This window comes from Coturnix japonica, chromosome 4 (genome assembly GCF_001577835.2).
Source record: "Coturnix japonica isolate 7356 chromosome 4, Coturnix japonica 2.1, whole genome shotgun sequence".
NCBI classification, from domain to species: Eukaryota; Metazoa; Chordata; class Aves; order Galliformes; family Phasianidae; genus Coturnix; species Coturnix japonica.
This window is the reverse complement of record NC_029519.1, coordinates 58,322,245-58,343,593: the sequence shown is the minus strand read 5'-3', so window position 1 is coordinate 58,343,593 and position 21,349 is coordinate 58,322,245. Positions and strand designations below refer to the sequence as shown.

The window sequence follows — 21,349 nt, the reverse complement described above, 5'->3', positions numbered from 1 at the left end:
ACAGTACTTAAAGGCTTGGAAAAGGAGTTGGGTTGGATTTTAAAATCAGCTGCTTTGCTGACAAGGCATAAACGTAAAGTGAAGAGGCAAGAAAACACAAATCTGCAAATTAGCAGTTTCTAGCTCCTCCCAAAGTTTAGTTGCATTCCTATCAGACCTGTGAAGCAAGCTGAAAGAATTTCCTTCCTCTAGGCACTAGGCACCAGTTTCCAAGTCAGATTGCTCCACGATACCTGCAGAAACTTGGTGAAAACAGCAGATTGTATCTTGCCTAGGGATTGTAGTCTGCTGCCTGAAAAGATGGTGGTGACAGTCTGTTCCCTATAAAAAATGTAGTAGTGCAGTAGTGCAACTTACATAATCATCCACTATGCGGACTGTAATAGAACTCCACAAAACATGTCCTTACTTTTCATATAAGCAGGGCCAATACCAATAGGGTTTATATAGAAAGCATCTGAAGAACAAATATTGTTCTTTGGCTCATCAATGTTGCTTTTTTTTCTACCTTTTTATGTCAAATATGCAAGTTGAAAAGCATATATTCTGGCAACTTATCCTCCTTGCACTTGTGATTGCACTGACTTCTTCTTGAAAATAAATATATATTTATAGATTTCATAGAGCAGATGTTCTTTGCTATGTAGTTGCATTGCTGGCTGATGGTCATGTTTTTATCCACTAGGATTCCTAAGACCTTCTCTTCAGAACTGCTTTCCAGCTGGTCAGCCCTCAGTGTATTCCAGTACCTGGAGCTGTTCCTCTCCAGGTTCAGGGCTTCACATTTCCCATATTTAAGGTCCACTGGAATGACAACATAACCAGGTAAGTGCACCAGCCACTCCTTCTGGTATGTGTGATCTTGCTCAGGAGTACTCCATCACATTGCCTAGCTCATTAATGAAGATGTTAATCAGTATTAGCTCAAGTGTCAACCTTTGGGTTACACCAGCAGTCTCTAGCTGGACTTTGATTCAACCTTTCTTGCTGTGTAATTATATAAGCTTGTTTCTGAGGATGTTCTGGGGTCAGCTCTGCTAAAGTCAAGGTAAACATCATCAACTGCTTTCCCTTCACCCAGCAAATTAGTCAATTCCGTGTTACATATATCATAACCATATGGCATGATTTCCCCTTTATAAATAAATGCATGCTGACTATTCCCTATCATCTTCTTGTCCTTCATGCTTTTGGGTCACTTCTGGGACTGGTATTCCTTAACATCTTTGTCATTGACATTGACAGTGGGGTTGAGTGCACCCTCAGCTTCTTTTTGAATGACTCTAAGCTGTGTGGTACAGTCAACACACCTGAGCAATGGGCTGCCCTCTAAAGAGACCCAGACAGATATGGGAAGTGGGCCTAGGTGAGCTTCATGAGGTTTAACAAATCCAAGTGTAAGGCCTTACACCTGGGTAGTGGCAACTATCAAGGCAAGCTGCCAAAAAGCTCTTGGGCGTACTGATGGATGGCAATCTAGATATGAGCCAGCAGTGTCCCCTTATAACACAGAAAGCCAACTTTATCCTAGACTACATCAAAAGAAGAGTGGTCAGTGAGTTGAGGGAGATGATCCTGTCCCTCCATTCTGCACTGGTGAGGCCTCACCTGGATTAACGCATCCACATGTAGAGTCCTTGGTATAGGAGAGACATAGGCTTGTTGGGGTGTGTACAGAGCAGGGGAAAAAAAATGATCCAAGGGATGGAACACAGGCTGAGAGAGCTGGGGCTATTCAGCCTGGAGAAGACTCTGGGGAAACCGAACAGCTGCCTTTCAGTATCTAAAGGAGGACAGTAAGGGAGAAGGAGGCAGATTCTACCAGGGTCTGTTGTGATAAGACAACGGGAAATAGTTTCAAGCTAAAAGAAGGGAAATTTAGATTGGCTCTAATGAAGAAGCATTTTACTATAATAGTACAGGTTGCTCAGGGAGGTGGTGGATGCCCTGTCCTTGGAGACATTCAAGCTCAGAGTGGATAGAGCTCTGAGCAACCTGGTCCAGCTGTAGATGTCTCTGTTCATTGCAGGGGAGTTGGACAAGATGACCTTTCTGAGTCCCTTCCAACTCAAATGATTATACAATCTACGAAATGGTTTTCAGGAAGATTTTCTTGATGGCCTTCCTAGGGTTGTGAATTGTTACTACATAGTTCACCTGCAGTTGCAAAGCTCAGATAATAGGTTTGAGAGGTAAGTGGTCCCATATGTTTTATTTTAGAATCACTGAAATTCTGAAATTTCTAGTGTCTGAATTTTTACAAAATGTCTTTGAGTAAATTTCATGGAGGTTAAATTGAAGTTTAGCTTGCAGCCAGTGAATGGGAGGATGGACAGAAGATGAATAAGAAAAAATTCTGTAGAGTATTGCAAGCAATGAGGCTTGGAAGGACTGAGGGAGAATTTATTTGGGAATCATTCAAAAACATTATTCTTGGAATGAATGCAAGACAGTTTTTTCCTGTTTTCATGGAGTTTTCTCCTGTAAGAGCAAGGCCACAGTGCAGTCAGAAAAATATTGAACATTCCTGGTTAATGCTTATTTGAATGTATTTACACAGTTATCTTTGATGAAGGAGTGACACAAAACCAACAGCTTTACAAAGGTATGGGTAGACTGCATATAACTTTGTTCTTCAAAGTTATTTACTTCTACTTTGGTTTGTCAAGAGCATGGGTAGACCACAGGAATGTGGGTGGCGATTTCTCTCCAGTGGGACAGCTCCTTACCAGGAATGGATCTGGAGGGCATGCTGTTGGTTCAGTGTGGGCAGCTAACAGAGAAAGAAATGGAAAATCTCTCTGAGGATGCCTCAAAGCAATGCTTGCTCTGATAGATAATTCTCATTTGCTTGCTAATCAAGGAGGGCAAAGTAATTAATGCAACATAGATACTTGTGGGCTGTTTTTTTCCTTCAATCTTTCTTTCAAACGTCAACCTTTCTTCTCTTTTTAGATATGGGGAAATCAGACAGGAATCTAGGTGGGCAAAATGAAAATCATGTATTGATAATGCTGTGCTGTTGTTTTTATCTACTGACTATAACCCAGAAGTTGTGATTCTATTCAGTGACTGTAAAATCAAATGTCATGAGTCACCTGAGACTGATAGTTTATTGTCAGTCTCTGTATGAAACTCAGTGCTTAACAGAAAATACCTGAAACACAGTCTGATTTAACTACTACTTCTATTTGTGCATGTTGATGCTATTTTGAGAGTATTAGGGAGTTTGTATTAGATAGTTGCTAGCTGATTTACGAAGTCTGTAGTGTGTGGAATCAGCAGAAGTTGTGTGTTATGTTGCGCTTTTGTTGCTGTTATTAATATGTTTGGAACAGGCATACCATGTAGACATAGCTTGATTTTATTTTTCAAGAAGCCTAGCTATCAATGCAGTCCTACTGTTGTCACTATTACTGTGCCTGCACACCCCTAATTTAATGTATCTCTTGAGGAAATCTATTATATTTGTTTCACATGGTTAATTGCTGCTTTCATTCTAGCAACAGAAGAAAGAACTGTTGTTTCATGACAGGACAAAAGATTACTTCAATTCTTTCTCCAGTGTCCATAAACCTAAGAGTAATTTTTGAAATCTCATTCCAGTTTAAAAGCCATCTCTGCTGATTCTCATCTTGTAATAATGCTTAATGTTTTGATTCCTTAACCTCTTGGTAAAGCACCCACAGTATGTACGAATGTTTTAGGATATAATATACTCTTCTAACTGTGAAACATACACATTTCTGATTTCAGTTTTGATGGATAGTTTAATTATCTGCTTTGGCTTGGTAGCATTGGCACTTCTGTTTTTCTATGGAAAGATTTTTGTCTCGCAGTTTTATAATCAATTGCATTTTGGCATCCAATTTGTATTTTTCCAAGAGACTTGGTTTGTACTGATCACACATCACGAGTGAAGGAAAATACAAAGTACATTTTGAGCTTCTGTGGGGTGCTTATACAAGCAGACTGTTTTTTGTTGTTTTTTTTTCTCTTTTATTTTTTTTTTTTTTCTTGAAGGCATTTCTGGTATGACATGGACAAAACCTTTAGCTGTCACTACTTGTAATATTATGGGTATTATCTTGTTCTTTTCTTCATTAAATGTTACGGCCTTCTTTCTGGACCCCTTTCTGCTCTTTTAGGGAGGTGTTGTTTCTAGACATTCTGGAATATTTTTCTTTTGTATCTAAGCATCCTCAGAAGATGGAGTTTCTTTATAGTGACTCCAGAGAATCATGCTACCATCTATCTCTAGTGTTGTAGATCACTTGGGAATTTTTGTAATAATTGCTTACCCCTTAGCCCAGTGTGCTATCTTGGTTATGTTAATACTTCTTTTCATCATCTCTTAATCACAGTTTAGGATTTGACTGTACAAGGCTGCTCTGAAACTACTTGCTAATTTACCTTTGTTTTGCTGTGTGAGTGAAATTGTTCATTCTCAAAAGTCACGCTGTGGTGTGGTGTGATGCTTACTTTTTATTGAAAAGTTATGTAAGCAGCTGTAAGGCTTCTGGAATGGATTATGCCCTCTCATGCGCATCCCATTAGATACACCAGCATATTCCTTTGTCTTTTATTGTTGATCTAAACCAGATGTAATCACTAGGATTTGCTTATCCAGCATGATCATCACTCAAGAGGTTAGCTAACATAGCTATTTTGGTTGTCGCTGCCTTTGGCCAAAGTGATGTTAATCTTGAAGAAATCAGGCTGATGCCTACTATTGAGTCTGGCCTTGACTACATACCCATACTTACTTCTTGTTGCATTCTTGATTCACTTACTTGCCTCTATTTTCTCCCATTACTTTTTGATAGAATGTAATATCAAATCAAGATTGGAGGCTCAAGTCACTATTAATGCTGCTTAATGTTCACTCTGAGAAGTTCACCATTTACAATCAAGGTTTTTAATTCTTCCTTTGGAAACCTAATTCATAAATGACTTGGATTTAACCCACACAGAACAAAATGAAAGGAAAAAAGTAAGCTCATCTCCCATTGCTACTCCCATGTGGTAGCTTTGGTCTCCCTCAAAGCATGGCTACCCAATTTATTCAGTGGCAGTGGAACTCCTTGTACGGCCAATATGCAGATAGGAAAAAATCTGTCTCTTTCATTGATAACATACTGAAGTTAGGAGTCAGTTTTCTCTTCTTTCTTTGAATTTGACTGTCTGCCATGCTTTCTGCTATTGTTTTGGGGATTTTGGCTGTGTTTGTTTATCTGTTTTCCTTTTCCCTATCAACAGAAAGCCCTGCCTTTGACACAGAGACAGTCAGGATTTTATCATGTGTTTCAGAAAATCATGCCCAGCAAGTGCAGATTGCTGTACTATTTAATTATTTCCTTGAAAACCTTTCTGTTTAGGTGGAAAAAATAGATGCATAATTTGTCCAGCTGATTAGCTTTGTCATCAGGATCATGCTCTAGGGATAAGTGGGGCTTAGGAAAGGCCACGGGGGAATGTTTGTGGAAGAGCTACTTTTTAATATTGATGATGTGCCACAGAAGGATTCATTTTGGGCAAGAGCTAACTGGGAGCTTGATATACCAGCTAATCCTTGATGTTAAGCTCTAATCTAAACTAAATCTCTCAATGTTTTGAGGTTTGTTAGTCTCTGGAATAGTATTTATTGCTTTTTAGAATGTTTGAATGAATACATTAATAAAGATTTAATAGAGGAAGTGACAACCTTTTTTTAAACTTCATGCACAGTATAGTTGAACTACAATGTTAGCTCTTATTACCTTGACAACTTCTTCATAACTATGCTTCCTTTGGCATTTAAATTTTGCATCTGTCAGTTATATCTTGCAAATTAAATGCTAACAAACGATGTGAAAGAGTGAAATCCAGAGAATATCTGAATTAAATTTGGCATTGCTACAGGAAGGAACCAGTTAATGTCCTTGCATAATGCTTGTGTAATAGATTAGATTCTCTGCCTGACTATTCTAGTTGTCTCTGCTGGTATATAAAAAGCTTGCCACCTTGCTAGCACTCAATTAGCTCATTCACCACTAGTAAACTAGTTTCCCAGCTTACAGTAGGAAAGCACTTCCAATCTTCTAATTGGTTTATGCATATAATCTTTTCCACACACTAACAGTGCAAAAGTTGACTGGCTAACAAAATCAGAGAATTAAACTGGATGGGGGGAAGGGTGTGTGGAAAAAACATGTAGAAGTATTGAATTCAAGCTACCTGGAAAACATGTACAGTAATAGTAACCTGCGTTACTCCTTTGGTTCTTTTCAGTTACTTAAGAAAACAGGTAAACTGCAGAATAAATGATAAGGGATTCTAGTCAAGTAATAAGTTTTTTTGTTGTTGTTTTGTTTGTTTGTTTGTTTTTTGAGGTGTACAACAACAAAATGCAGCAGTGCCTCTTCTGGTATTAACCAGAACTACATTGATTCTCAACTTTGAATTCCATTTTACAACCACTTACCTGACTTCCTGCCCATTAAGACTTCAAATCATGAATAAAAGTGGGCGATTTATGTAACTCTGTGGCTTCTTGGGGGTTGGAACTACATGATCCTTGAGGTCCCTTCCAACCTGGGTCATTCTGTGATTCTGTGATTCTTGGTTTGTCGTATTCTCCCAATTAATGAGGCTCAGAAAGCAGCATTGGCTGGCCTCTCCATAGTGGTAGGTAAGCCAGAAGCTGAGCAAAGTCAGACAGGCCATCAGTGATGAGGTAGGGCTGTGTGTTAGAGGCTCAAAATGGCTTCTGGCAGACACAGGCTACAATGTGATGGGATCCATAGCTCTTCCTGGGGACAGAAAATGGTAGTGGTTTATCTTAAAAGCAGCTTTGGGAAAGGAAGGCAGCCCTGGTGACAGTCTCTCCACAGCTGTGTCTGGAGGGAGCCCTTGACCACACTACCTGAATTGGCCCCCAACTGAGGCAACCTAACTGCTGAGAAAGGAGTATGTCCTCAGGACCCTTTCAGAGAGATGTAAATGTGCGTGTAGTGGAACATTTCCAGTGATTAATGTGCTTGTTTTGTGCAGAACCCCACCCCAGTTCAGCAATTTTCAGTATAATTCCATGTTCAGCTTATGTTTGCAAAACACTGAGGTGGGTCTCTGGATGTCATGGGGTATGCCCATCACCATCAGCAGGAAGATTAGGAGGACAATGGACTCCTGAGTGACTAGCAGTTCAGTTCCACTGATAAATATTAGAGAAGGTATTTGATAGATCATTTTCCTCCTGGACCGTTAGTCCAGAGCTGACAGCAGAATCCGAAGCTTTATGCACTAGCAACCAAAAAGCTTCCTAGAAATAAGCCACCATTACGCAGTCAATCATATCTGGAAATACTTGGAAAGATTAAAAGCTCTCCTGCAATGCAGAAGTGAATCATGAAGCTTTTTTTAAGGTCACACCTTGCTGCATCTGATGCTACCGCACAGAATGTTGCCAGTAGGATAGATCTTGAAATGCATTTGTCTGTCATGACACTTGTCATAAGGAAGAGGTCAGATGGGATTTTATGAGTCTGTATTCTGCCAAATGTGAAGATCTCTTCGAACTGATAGGAAATTTTTTGGTCTGCCAAATCTTTTTGTAAGATTCCAAATCTTCTTGTCCTGTCACTGTTATTCTTGATTTATCATAGTTTAGCAGATGTTCTTTCAAGAATGCATAGTGTTGTTTCTAACTTGAACATTTGTTAAATATAATTTAATGTACAATTTTAAATATTAATTGAAATCAGTGCTAGATGAAAACAATAAGTTTGCAAGTTCATGATGCAGAAAATTCTGTGATTCTCTCATATTGTACAGAGTGACAAAATCTATTTGCATTATTATACATTATAATTTTCAGACGTTTGCTTGGGCACAAGTCAAAACAGAAAGGCATGGATATCTGTCATTAGATATCTGTACCGTGAAGAAAGGTATTGGCACCCATGATGTCTTTCAGAGTCTCTTGAGAAAGAGTGACTTAAAGATTACCTTTCCTGAAGAGAAATACTGACTGTGGGCATAAAAGTAGCTACTGTTTGTGAGAGGCAGAGGTTTGCTTGGCATTCTTTATGGGATCCTAGTCAAGAATTTCAATTCAATGAGAATTAAGGCTCATTGGATCTTATGAGAAGGTGGATTTCCTCTGGAAAAAGCACATACTTCAAAATTTATATGGTTTCTTACTATTAACCAATTTAAAAGGTTTTATTTGAATGAAGGTTTCTACAACAAGCTGCCATCAAATCTGGCAAAAAAATTTACATTTTTGCTTGATACTCAGTCCCTTAAATTGCCCCATGAGAGGCCTATTATTTTCCTCTTCTCTTGTGCTTCCTCCATCTCCTCTATCATGTGCAAATGTGGGAAAATGTGGCTCAAAACCACTGTACATGTATGTGAAATAGTCTGTCAACCAGTCTCAAGTTCCTTTATGACTAGCCATTATTCAATTTATTGAGAGTGAGACAAGAAATATTTTGATTAAACTGAGTTCGGACATCAGTGACTTATTTTTCATAGATTGTCACATTTCTCAGGCCTTTGTGGAAGAATAATAAAAAAATGGTCACCAATGTTTATGGCTTGCTCAGCGGTTACATTTGGTCCAGCAGTCTCCATTCCATTGCATGTAAACTTTCGTTTCTTTGTGTATCTAAAACTTTCAACTTTCATCTGAATCCTCTTAACCTTGTTTACTTGAGAGGAACTCATTACAGCCTGTAAGGAACTTTTGTCTCTTTACCTCTTCCTCTTAACAAAGTATTTTTAGGTCTTCAAGGCCCTGTGCAGGCTTAGTGTACTGCAGTCAGAGTATTGAATCAAATGGATTACTTTCCCACTGTAAATAGTTAAATCAGTTTTCAGTTTAACACATATTTATGACTTATTTTAACTAACAGTAAATCTGTACAGTTGTCAATGGATTTCTACTATAAGTATGGTAAAAAGAATGAAGACTATGGAAAGTTTTTTTTTCCTCAAGGTGCAATAGGCAAATGAGTTTCTTTTCCCCACTCCTGGTACCCTCTGCAGGAATAAGAACCATTAGCAATGTGTGATATCTTAAATATTTGGCAGTTTCATTACTGTTTGTGATGTTGAAGGCTTTTTTATTTTGCTGAGCTTGTCAATTGGATTTCTAGCTGTGAGTTTGGTGTAAGTTCAGATAAGTAACTAATTAATAAGTAACTAATTAAACTAATTATTTTTTTATACGGTAACTTAATTTTTAGCGTGTCACAATGAGCTTGAGTTGCATATGTAAGAGAATAGCTTTAATCACACTCGAAAATGAATTAGTTTTAGATTCAGTTCTTCAGATATTTATAGAAGGGCCAGGGCAAGTTTACAGTGCGAAGGAAGTACTCTTCTTAAGACGGTTTAGCTTGATAGTGATTAAAGGATTACAATGTGTACAAACGACATATTCTGTGTCTGTTTCAAATTTGTTTTAAATTAAAAGTGTGTGCATGTGTGTGTATGCATATATATATGCATAGAAATGTTTCCTGGAATTTGAACCATGAAATATTTCTTTTTGTAGCTTTATTTGCTTATACTGAGGCTATTTAAATTATGTATTTAACAAATACAATTGAGTTAAAAATAACAGCTGCTGAATCTGCTGAACCTACTGGAAATTTGTATGTCGATCCAGCTTTTCAGGAGCAACACAGTAGATCTCTCTTCAGTGCTTGGGGAGTAATATTGGCTAAAAACCGTCTATTTTGTTTGCAAGGTAAATAGCAACAGGTTCACTTCAACGCAATGAAAATGCCTCTTGCTGAGGTATGTCTTCTCCTCCCATCCCCACTCAGGAAATGTTGCCCTGTAACTGAAAACATGACGTTAGTAGTGGTACACAAAGTATTTTGTGCTGATTCCAGATCATTACAAGGTTGGTTTTCTTAGTCGGGAAAAAAAACAAACAAAAAGTAGTAATCTTTTGGTTAATCAACGTAGATTATGCATTTCCTGTTGGAACTTCAGAAAGAAGATATAATCAAAGAGGAGGGAACCTTATAATGAAGCTTAATATGCCTCGATTGCGGCAATTATTCCAGAAGCATGAATCTCGCTCGCTGCCATAAAGACAGCTCTCCGTGTCTCCAGTTTCTGTGCCGGTGCTGCCATCCGCTGGCGCTCGGAGGTCAGTGACGCTTGTCGTCCCCCCTGCTGCCGCGGCGATATTTCATTTGCAAAAGGTTTATTATTAACCTCTGTTCATTTCAGTTAAACGGTATTTTGTATTGACACATCTGTGTGAAAAGTCTGTTAGTTTCTGTATACTTAGTGTCAAGAATTCTACTCTAGAGCATAGCACAATACCAGGCAGACTTGAGGTTTCTCCAGCTGCTAGGGATGTTGTTCTGCCTTCCTCAGCAGGCTGCCTTAATCTCTCTAAAATTCAGAGCAAACATGAGTTTGAAAGCACGTAATGGAGGTAACATGTTTCCAAACTGCAGTGAAAGTGCTGAAAAATCGGGGCATATTGGTACAGATCATCCTGCCACGATGTCCCACTGTTTTGAGTCCGAATGAGATCTGGCTGGGCACTGGCCTCACTGCAGCACAGGGGCACTTAGAAACATTTTAGGCTTTAATTGTCCTCAAGAATTTTGATTAGGATACAAATGATTTAATACTATGATGCACGTCTTTTTTAATTTCTGCATGTATAGGAGTTTTGTTGCCTTTTACGGTTCATTATTTATCTCATATAACTTTCTTTTTTAAAAGTTTATCTAGGCTAACATACATGGTATACAGAAGTGTGAAGTACTAGATATTATAATAATTAACAGCCAGGATTTAATTAGAAATCTTCTACTTTATTGCATTCAATGGTTCAGCTGTTGTGTCTATCATATTTCAGAGCCGTATCCTCTATCTCAGACACAGGCTTATGTTACAAGTCTGCAGAACTCTCTTGTTATATGAATTGTTACAGGAAGAGGCAGTCATGAAAACACACAGTAGATTTTTCTAGAAACTAAGAAGGAATATTTCTACACAAGTAAAGAACAGGAAATCTAATCCTCTGTAGAATGTCTCTATTTTCTCTGCAGCTTTGATCTAATAAGGAATAGAATGACAATGGGATACAATTCAGTGTAGCTGTCTATGTGAGTGAGTCCTTTTTTCTTGAAGGAGCTTGCTGCAAGAATGAGGTTACTGTCCTTTATCTTCATTTCTGGAAGCTAACTAAAGCAGAGGTGAAGGTTAGCAGATAGGTTATTGAATTTTTCATTCGATGGAAATTACATTTTCAGTTCCTACTGAAATGAGCTCTTTGGCCTCATTTCAGCGTATCATAGCAAGACTTCTTAATTGTCCCAGCATAAGGAGAAATGCTTCAGGTTCTGGGTTTTGTAATGTGTTACATCTTGGTAGAAAAGACTGGAACTTCTATACTCATACAGAGTACTGCTAATAGAACAGAGACTTCTCATATAGCTTTATGGTGTGTACTGCTGTGGCTGGTGCACAGAGGTGATGGGGACAGGAGGGCTTGGCAGTCCCCAGGCCAACTGCAGATGCACCGGCAGCAGAGGGCAGCCGAGGGGCCGCCTGCGTATCAGTGGGTATTCTGGGGTGCTGGGTCACACCATACCCCATAACATAATCTGTGGTTGGAGGACAGACAGATTCAGCATATCTTGAATATAAGCTCGTTGTTATTTTAAAAAGGAAGAAGCCACTCACAGGGAAATAAGAGGCAAAAGAAGAATGAAAGTAAAAAGTTAACATCTGCAAGCTCTTCATAGTTTGCCAATGGAAAGCTGCAGTTTGGCGTTTCTTCCACGGTGTGGTGCTGGAAAAGCCAGCGACTGCGATGATGTAGGGTCCCTCCGATGACACAGGCTGAAGGGGCAGAGACCCATCTCGAGTGTCACAGCTGTTGGTGCTCATTGCTGTGCTGCAGTGATACTGCCATGAATAGGCTACAAAAGAAAACGATCCATTTTTTTCGACTGTTCTTTTTGCTTGAGCTTTGTCATCTTCCACAGAAGATCATTCCATAATGTTACATGTCCCTGGGAAGAAGCTGGCTGCTGATCACAATGCTAATGTGTTGGGTTTTTAAAATTTTTTATTTTATTTTATTTTATTAGTTTTTGCATAAACAGTAGATCAATAAATCTACACTAGGAAGAGTTTAAAAGTCGCAGGATATATGGCTTTACATATGACTTTACCTGTTGCTGATCTAGATACCAGTCCTGATGCCCTCTCAGCCTGGCATTACCACTTATTTGCTGACAGTGAGCACCGTAATTGTTTATTCTGGTATGTTAGCAATTTACTTGTTGATTCTATATGCTAAAATTTTGTAATTAAGATGATCTATTTAATGGTAGGGATTTTACTGTACATTCTTTGTGCCACTCTTCTGCTTTTAAATCTGGGATAATTCATAGAATCATAAAACATCCAAAATTGGAAGGGATCATCCAAGTTTAACTCCTGGCTCTGTGTAGGACCACCCAAATTTCAAACTGAGAAAATTCTGACAGTGTTGTCCAAATGCGTCTTGGCAGGTCTTTTTCAGAGAGTGGTAAAACAAGCAGCCATACTGAGCAGAACTGAGATAATCATAATTTCAGCAGCAGGCTGAAGGGCTGATTACATAGTAATTGATAATAGGAAACCCCATATTGTATGTTTCTTATGTGTTTACTACATATTACTTCTTTTTTTTCCCATAACAATATTCTGTTCTAGCTAAGGCTAAATTTTGTCAAAGGAACATTACAGCTCTTTACAGGAATTTGTTCACTGAATATCAGAGTTGACATTTGTTCAGTGCCAGAACTTGCCATCCATGCAAGACATTTTGTGGTGTTCCCAGCTTTGCAGCCTCGTAGGCTGGTTATTTGAGCAATTTCTGACTGCAGAAAACAGAGCATCCCTAAGCTTATCATTGTGCTGATGCACTGGAATTTTCTTTGAGGAACAAAGACCCAGACTACTGTTCAAAGCTTTGTAATATTTGAAATCTTTTCATCCCATGCATGCAATAAAGAGAAATTGAGTATGGACTGTTGGTGTTTCATAATCACAACTCCCTGCCTTAACGGTCAAAAATAAGCTTCCTAGAAGACTTGAAAAAATGCACCAAGAACAGTTATGTAAGGTAGCATAATACTCTTTCCCTGCTCTGCCCCTTGCTTATCTCTAACATTCTTTATCCAACCTCATAAATTTTCTTAGAAAGACTAATAGAAATACTAGTACACATAATAATTTTTAACTTGTCTGTAGTCCTTCCTACCTACTTTCCAGACTGAAGAATGACCAGAATGTTTGCCTCAGTTTATGCTGAATTCCCAGGGCATTACATGAGTGCTGTGAACAAACTCTAGAAAATTTTGTACATTTCTAGGATTTGTTTGGTTTTTCTTCTTCTTCTTTTCTTTTGAGATTGTGCTTGTTGTAGGCTCAGAATATCAGATCTGGGAATCCAAAAGGGTATTACTGAAAGAATGAAGATTCATTTGGAGATCAGTCTTAAGCATGGTTACTGGATTCAGTAAAACAGAAGTGCGTCTCTGATAAAACTTGATCTGATATATGAGATATATCTTATTCCTTATGTTTCAACCAGTTGTCATTTTGATTTTCTTGGTAGCATTACAGTGTAATCTAACCATGGATAAACTGTATTTGTATCTTACAGGATAGTTTTGTCTTAAGTAGTTTAGCACAATCTAAATCACAAATATGACTAAGTTATCTATTTTTCCAAACATTTAAAAAATTCTTTATCTGTCTTGTTTTCTGATTAATTTACACCAGTTGTTTAGCTATTAGAACATTCATGTCTTTAAGTTAGCTAAATACAGCATGAAAATACTGACTCATCTTCATCCTATCACTGACATGCATTACTGCCCAAAATAGCATGCACTCAGAACGGCATTTGATAGTATGAAATTCAGAAGAACGCATCTATCAGAATACCTGATAACAAGTGCTGACAGTTTTTATTGCTTTCTAACATTTTTCTTAGATATCTTTTGAACATTTGATTTGCACAGTCTGCTTCAGAGCTCAGTAACAATGCTGGAACTGGAACAGGTTACCTGCTGATCTGATTGCCACTACAACATTCTGAAGTTGATTGAGCACTAAAGCAATTTGACTTTTCAGGCTCCTTTGCTTGTCACAGAGAGCAATGTTTTTCTTCATGCTTTGGCATTTTTCCATTTTTTCATACTAGACTTAAAATGGATGGAATGTCATGTGGGCTTTTGGCTCTTTTTTCTTGTTTGTTTGCTTTTTGTTGGTGTTGTCTTTTCTTTATATATATGTATATATAAAATAAATATATATACACATACAAATATATATAAAATAAATATTAAATAATGTATATATTATGATTTTATTATTTTATATATAGAGAGAGATTTTCTTTTTAAGGTAAATGATTTTTTAGTCAATATTTTAGTCAATGGATTTTCAGATTGGTAGGTCACATATTGCATCAGATACATGCTTTCAGTTGTTTTAATATCAGGAGAGGAAAAACTGCTGTTGATTAGGCGGTATGAATTCTGTAAATGCTTTCAGAGTTTAATAATGATCTGAAAGTATTTCCAGTTGGTCTTTTGGCACTTCAGTTGATTTGGAATCCCACCAGTATTTCAGAGCTTCAATGATTGTGAGTGATTTGATGCTGCAGGCCATTTTTAGGATTTAAAAGTTACCGTGAGTGGCTTTTTCATCTTTGTGTTCATATTCAAGTGATATACCATGTCCTGAATGTTTTCCTACAGCATCATAATAACTAGAAACCTCTACAGTAGCTTTTTAACATTGATTAAAATTCATGTTAGTAGCCATAGCAGGGGAAATTTTTGTCTGCTAGATTAGAGCTACTATCAAAACATTCCTGGGCCATTCTGTCTTTCTGCAGATATACTTCCTTTTAAGGATGATACTCCAACAGTAATTGCCTTAATTTGTTTACTCGCTACTTGTGCTATCCCCAAGCTAATTTGGCATTAGATAGCTCTTCATCTTGAACGATATTTGGAAGGAAGTACAGGTTAGAACAGGGCATGGGTTTAAACCAATTGAGTAAACTGATCAAATACACACAGAGAGAAACAGCGTGTGATAAAGCAAACACATTTGTTTGCTGCAGATTGTTTTATTCTTCCACTAAAATTAAAAAAAAAAGCAACAACCAAAAACTTGTCACATGAAAAATATTGATGCTGTTTGTGTATTGTTATTTTCTATTTCAATTTCTCACAGTGACAGGAGCAATCCTTCTTTCAGGCAAACGCTTTTCTTGATCATAGAATCATAGAATGTCTTGGGTTGGAAGGGACCCCTTCCAACCTTATAATTCCCAGCCCTGAGCTCAACAACATCAAAACACTCTCTAACACAGAGAGCCATGCCACCACCCCTCCTTCCTTGCCTATCCCTTCTGAAGAGCTTATAGCCATCCATTGCAGCACTCCAGTTGTGCGAGCAATCTGAGCAGATTGTTTTGCGCTGTTTTATTTTACAGAATATACTGAAAATTGCAATCACAAAGCTATATATCGTAGATAGTACAAAAGTACTTTTGCACTAATTAAATGTTTTAGATCATCTCTTACAGGTGAAGTTCATTTAGACATAGGCTCTGACTCACGAAACACACCATGCTCTGTGGAAAATAAGGTTCCTCTATGTATTGGATACTGCGTTAAAAGCAGACAAATAAGAAGTTGATGCATCAAACTTCATCAGCTTCTACTTTATTTTGAAGCAAAATTTGGGTCCATGCATGTCATCTCTCAAGAAAAACACAATTGTATTTAAGAGTAATCTCCCCATTTATTGACAGTAGGGGGGAAAACAAATCTGTTTTCTTCTGTATAAGAAGAAAAACTCATTTTTTAGGTTACTAAGAATTTCAGTCAACAGACTGGAAAATGGTTGTTTGTTATGATAATCCTGTAAGAGCATGGTCTTACAGGAATTGGCATCTGGGGCAGCAGAAACAAGGCAGGAATGGAATTGCAATCTGTATGCTTTTATGAACGTATTTTGATGTTACCTTTCCTTAAAATTCTAGAGCAGTGTTCTTTTTTCCTATCTTCCTCTCACTGAAGTAATATCTGGAAAGGACTCCTTATGAGTTTTAATGTGGTATACCTTTGTGCTTTTATCAAAGACTCATTCCTCTCTGCTAGGATTACCCTCCACAGAAAAGGGCCTATTTTCCAGCAGGGACTACAGTTTTCCCATACCTACTGTTCAGACTCATTGATCTGCCAAAAGAGAGCATCTGTCATTTCCAGCTGTACCTTGCAAAATTAAGTGTATTTCATACTAGAGGAGGAAAAAATGGATTTTGAATAGGTAACATGGTGACATCTCTGGAAGAAAATTGAAAAATAGTGAATATGGTGTTAGTGGTAGTATAGTACTTTTCAGTAGACAAAATGGTTCACATCCACATAGAAAAAATATTAATTCTGAATCTGACTGTCTACAGGTGGTGTACTTCTGTGTACACCTTCACTTTGTGCTTTTTCTACTAAAAGTGTGTGCCATCATGTAAGACTTCTGTCATAGCTGCTAGAGTGACACGTTTATAGGATGATGCCCAAGTTTTGTACCGTATGAATGGAGAACGATTTATAAGGACAGTAGAAATGCATTTAAGGTCTACTGAGGATGAGTCTATTGGAATAGTGTTAGAGTACTGTATGGAAGAAAGAGTCCTGGTGTACTCTCGTCCGTACTATGTTTAGTTTGGAGTATTTGGAAAAAAATTACCTCTGGACTGCACCCAAGCATTGCCTTAGAGGAACTAGTTGATTTGCTTTAAATTAGACCCTAAGCGCAAGTCAGATGCATACAGTATGAGTAATCAAAAGATGAGCTGAGTCCCTATATCATTTGATGATATAAAGTAAGTCCATGTACTCCTCCAATTTTCCACTATGCATACATTTTAACTGTGAGAAATATCTCCAGTGTCTTCTTTTTATGTGGGTGCAAGGGCTGATCAATAAAGAATACCTGACAGAATAACACATAGTTTCATGAAGACTAGGATATTAAAAATAAAAATAAAAAATAACAACAAGCTACATATATACGCATATGCATAGGGAATATTTGGAAAGATCAAAAGCTTGTCTTCTTCATAATGCTGTTGGATGCAGAAATTGAAGCAATATATTTTGTGTCAAAGTATCACACACATTGCAGCATAAGTGAAAAAAAAAAATCTGATTTACAGCAAAGTTGCTGGCCTGCAAACTGCCTAATCTGAAGAAGTTATCCTTCCAACCTGATGGATAGATTTGCCTTAGACCTGTGTAACTTTGATCACTTTGGTTACGCTGGCCAATTATTTCTGCAAGCTACTGCTGAGACTATCAATTTCCAGTAAACTGTAAACTTGTTTTTTAGGAGTCCCAAAACTCTTAGCAAGCCACAGTTCTTAAAATGTTGCAAAATCTTGATTTAGAAAATATGCAGTGTAGCAGCAGCTTTTTCTTTTATGTGGAAATAATATAAAAACAGAATAACCAACTCTGGTACACCAAGTTGCCATGTTATATCATGATATAATATAAATTTTAGTGACCCTGCCCAGGGCAGGGGATTTGAAACTAGATGATCTTTGATTCCATGATAAATCATATTCTATGATTCTATGATAAATCAGTTAGGCTATGATAACTTCCAGTAACTTGCATGTATCTGTAGTAATGTAAGATAAAAAAAAAAAAAAAATTAAGTATAAAATAATCTGTTTTAACATAACATTTTATTTTATTTAATAGGAAGTATTGAGAATACTCAGATTTACTCCAAATTAGAACATGGCCATATTTTTGATATGCCTTTGTTTCCTGTGAAGTGGAAATGTGAATTTCTATTTTTAGGAGAACTTCATAACCAATTAGATCTCAGACTAATTAGTAGATCTTGTTTTCAAAAAATCGGAAAAGGAAGCTGTGACTCTGTATTTCTAAAATTGGTTTCTGTATCTGTTTGTACATCCTTGTAGTCAATTTTCTCTAAAGTCAATCATCTTTATGTATATGCAGATTTGTTTTTCTTAATTGCTTCCCCCCACTCTTTTCCTCATAGATAGTAAGTATTAAAAATTTTGTTTTCTTAGTTAGTTTTCCACTTAGTACAATTTGTACAGGAGCAACCATGCTAAAACTGGAGTCAGAATCCCAAGCAATTGGGTTGAAATGACTTTGAATTTCTATGTAATGTTCAAGTATACATATGACTACCTGAACATTATTCTGCTAAAACCTTCTGTTCTGAATGATTACCTGATTAGCCTGCAAATGATTTACAAGGTTTGACCTTTCTGCTTCAGCTTGGATAATTATATTGAGAAAGATGTGACTGTACAGTTTCCTTCTTATTACAGATGATGTCAGAATGAGCTACGAGATTCCTGCTTACCTGCTTTCAAATTCTTATTAGATAGAATATAAATCTCATAAAACTTCCAACTAGTATTTAAAATTATAATTTAACTTTGTCTCTAATGTAAAATAACAGCACCTTAGTCCTATAAGGTAAAGGCATGTTTGATGAGTGTTTGTACGTTTTTTCAGTAAGCATGAACCTATGAACTACCGCAAAAACACTCATAGGCTTGCTGAACTTGTTTTTGCTGTTACACTGAAAGAGTAATATGAGTTCCAAAAGGAGCTCCGCATGAAATGCAGCCAATGAAGATGGAACTTGGATATACTTGCTATATAATACTATATAGATTAAAAAAAAAAAAAAAAAAGCCAGTGTGCTGAGGATTTATTAACTATTATTTGTTGCCAACAGAGAAAGCACACATTTTCATCTCCCTCAAGCCAAATAGGCCAACCCTTTGTCTTCATCTGACAAACCATGGTATTCTGGTATAATCTATGGTAGTGTGTTTGTTTTACTCAACATAATTTCTGCTGTTTGGTTTATTTTGTTTTTGGTGGTTTTTCCTTTTTTTCTTTTTCTTTTTCTTTTTTTTTTTTTTTTCCTTCTCTCCAGATCTGTGCTGTATATTTGTTCTTCAAAACCTTTTAGAGAGACATAAAGAACATGCCAGTTGATTAACAACTTGGAAGCATTTCAAGAACATCCATTTTTCATACACAGTAAACTCTTGCCAGGAAAATTTAATAAAGTAATTTGGATCTGCTGAAGCAAAAGAATGTTGATAATGTTGGATACAATCAGCAATTCCAGCCAACATACAATACTGGCTGATTGTTCTTTCTCTAGATAAAATAGAAGATTTGTACTTAAGTGTTTAAATGTTTGATATGTGCCTACATTTATGGAAAAAGAAAAAAGAGGAAACAATAGAAAAAAAAATTCCTGATGAGCAGCCTGTTAATATTCTCATTTTTTGTTTCTCTGCTTATTAGTTTTAAGGCATCATCACCTTATGATTAAAAAGAAATTGATCCTTAAGGTATCTTGCAATGCATCTTATAAGTTTTTGTTTGCATTTTGTCATTCTATACTTTCCTCTGCAGTAACAGAACTACATAACAGGAATTTCTTGTTGTACAGAATTCTGTGGCAAATGCTTTATCACCAGACAATACTAACTCATAAAATCAAAAGCTTTTTCTGAAAGAGGGTTGTAGTACTGCATTGTTTTTCAGACTTGTTAAATTTTCAGTTCCTTTACAGTATTACTGATTTGAAAAGTGATTTTATTTTATAATGAGACATGGTAAAGCCTTGGGAGTTTTAAAACCACTTTCAGGGTTAGCTTGAGGTTTCCAGTTGATCTGACAGATTTAGCTTTGTATCTTGCTGGTCACAAAACTGTCAGTGAAACGATTGTCAGAATCATATTTCTGTTTTGGCCATTATTCTTCACCTCTGCAGTAATGACTTGGTTGAGGAATTGTGTATGTAAATGTTTTCAATGAAGCTTTATTGTAATGGTCCAGTGGAATCATGGCAGTTAAGATGTTTGACAGCCATAAACAATGAAGAAGAATAAGCTTAGACCTGCTGAATTTTCACAACTGATGTGGAAGTCAGTGGCCAGCAGGGAGGTGATTATCCCTCTCTGCTCTTGTGAGGCCCCATCTGGAGCGCTGTGTCTTGGGCCCCCAATACAAGAAAGACAGGGAGCTGTTGGAGAGGGTCCAGAGGAAGGCCACAAAGATGATCAGTGGGCTGAAGCACCTCCCCTGCAAAGACAAGCTGAGGGAGCTGGGCTTGTTCAGCCTGGAGAAAAGAAGGCTGTGGGGTGACCTCACTGTAGCCTTTCTGTACCTAAAGGGAGCCTATAAACCGGAGGGGAGTCAGCTCTTTGAAAGGGTAGATAACTGCAGGACAAGAGGAAATGGTTTTAAGTTCAAGGAGGGAAGATTTAGGTTGAATGTCAGGGGGAAGTTCTTTACTATGAGAGTGGTGAGGTTCTGGAACAGGCTGCCCAGATGCCCCGTCCCTGGAGGTATTCAGGGCCAGGTTGGACGGGGCCCTGTGCGACTGGGAGTAGGAAGCATACCTGACAAAACTCATAGCATTCTATAACAGAATGACTAGCTCAGAGGACAAAATGAATCTTGTTTATCTTGACTTTATCAAGACTTTAGGACTGTCTGCCATAACATCCTTACAATGAAGCTGATGAAACATGGACTCAATAAGTGAAAAGTTAGGTGGACTGAAAACTGGCTGAATGTCAAGCTCATCAGTGACACAAAGCCTGTCAGGAGGCCAGTTGTTAGTGACATAACCCAAGGGTTTATTCTGAGGCTAATGCTGTTTTAATATCTTCATTTCTGACCTGAAGGATGTGACAGATTGCACCTAAGCAAGTTTACATGCAAACAAACCAGAGATGAATGTCTGAAATACCATATGGTTGCGCTGCTGTTCAGATGAACCCCTCTACCTTAGAGAAACGGACCCAGAGGAATAATTTATAGTTAATTAGAGGAAAATGTACAACCCTAGACCTGGAGTGGAAGAACTCCAAGTGCCAATATGCACTAGGGGATTGACCAGCTGGAAAGGCCCGTGTGGTCCCAGTGGACAAGAAGCTGACCATGAACCTGCAATCTTAGGCTCTATTACAAAAAGAATTGTCCACAAGTTAAAGGAGGCTATCCTTCCCTTCTGCAGAACACTAGGCCATACCTGGAGTATTGTGTGCAGTTCTGGGCTCACCAGTATAGGAGAAACATGGAACGACTGGAGAGAGTCCAACAAAAGGCCATGACTATGAATGTGTTGGTGCATCTCTCCTCCAAGCAAAGGCTGAGAGAGCTGGAAATGTTTAGCACTTGAACAGATTGCCCAGAGATGGTGTGCATTCTTATCTGATGAGATGTTTTAA

At 37.6% G+C, this 21,349-nt stretch overlaps 1 protein-coding gene across 3 annotated transcripts in view; it reads left to right on the top strand.

Moving 5' to 3' along the window:
* TRMT9B (tRNA methyltransferase 9B (putative)) overlaps positions 1 to 21,349 on the top strand; it is a 92,256-nt gene that overhangs the window by 20,557 nt on the left and 50,350 nt on the right. For all 3 annotated transcript variants that reach the window (XM_015862235.2, XM_015862233.2, XM_015862234.2), the window contains one exon: positions 686 to 825. The gene's annotated coding sequence lies outside the window, so the exon portion shown is untranslated. The remainder of the gene's footprint in view (positions 1 to 685; positions 826 to 21,349) is intronic.